Source organism: Chrysochloris asiatica, unplaced genomic scaffold, assembly GCF_000296735.1.
Source record: "Chrysochloris asiatica unplaced genomic scaffold, ChrAsi1.0 scaffold00075, whole genome shotgun sequence".
Classification (NCBI taxonomy): domain Eukaryota; kingdom Metazoa; phylum Chordata; class Mammalia; order Afrosoricida; family Chrysochloridae; genus Chrysochloris; species Chrysochloris asiatica.
In genome coordinates this window covers 15106267-15107620 of record NW_006408593.1, presented here as the reverse complement: position 1 = coordinate 15107620, position 1354 = coordinate 15106267, and positions in this window count along the sequence as shown.

Here is a 1354-nt window from a genome sequence, read left to right as displayed (position 1 = left end):
TATCTCTATATAGATATAGATATAGACATAGTGTTGTCATTGTGAAGTGCCATTGAGTCAGTTCTGACCCATAGCGACCCTGTAAAGGGTTTCTGAGGAACAGCTGGTGAGCTTGACCCGCCGACCTTGCAGTTCAAACGGCTTTGCAGTCTGGCACATTAACCCACAGCACCAAACCAGTACCCTATATATTCTGCATATGATGCTAAAAGTGGCATTTATTTCTTCTAATTTCCTGATTTGTTTATAATGTTCTACAATAAAAATGGGTATCATTCAAATTAGAAAAAATATACTATGCGTCAAGTTCCAAAAGCCAGTCCATAATATGGCCATATATATGGCACATTCACAGATATCTAAAGATGCTTGTGTTTTCTTCAAGGTTTCTGGGCACACTTTGCAGAGTAATAGCCAAAATTGTTCCATTACTGTAAGACACACAAAAAGACTTGAAGATACAAAGGGTTTCTTTCAAGTTCTTTATTACTTGAACCATCTTTTTTCCTACTTTGTTATACTGGGAGCTTTTTCATTTCCTCAAAGTGAAAGATAGTGCTTCTACATTCTTCCCATCTCAGAGACTGGAGTAAACATCACTGGTCTCATTGTGTTACCTTCCTCTGTCTGTGTTCAACACTATGGGTCCTTAAGAGCACATATAAGTATCTTATCTTATTACTCATGTCATTTTATAAGGACTTGAAATCCAAATTTTTTATTGAACTCACAAATGGAGCTTATGATTAGCATCAAATAAAAACACTGACAAATAAATAAACCATAGATTGTACTTACATGAAAGCTGGTCAGGAGAAAGAAGTCCTATTATAAGAGATCATGTATAACTCAGTGCAGACGGTTACAAACTACTGGCTTGTCATCATTAGTCCTTAGCAGACTCATCAATTCTTAATATAACCCTACTGTGGTTTTCTTCAGTGTAGAGTGTGTACAACCAGAGTCAAGACCATGTGAATTTACTGAGATGAAAATAAAAATGTTTCCAGAAGTGAAAAAAAATTTAAAGAATAAATTGTGGTTCTCCAACATACCAATGTTCACACCATCCTTTGTGGCTAGGACTGCTCACCCTATCTGAGCTTGTTCAGATAATAAATTATTGAAGAGAGTCCACTAAGTTAGTTTTGGTGTTTAAAAATAATTTAGGTTTTGGAGGTGGGATAAGGGAAGCATTTCAGCAGCTCTACTCATTTCCATTACCGTAGGACTCACAGATCTCTTAGAGACTTTTTGTATGGTACTTGGTCTGATAGCATCGATGTTGTTGTGCCTTCAAATCAATTCTGAATAAGGTTTCTGAGGAGCAGATGGTGGGTTTGAACTGCCAATA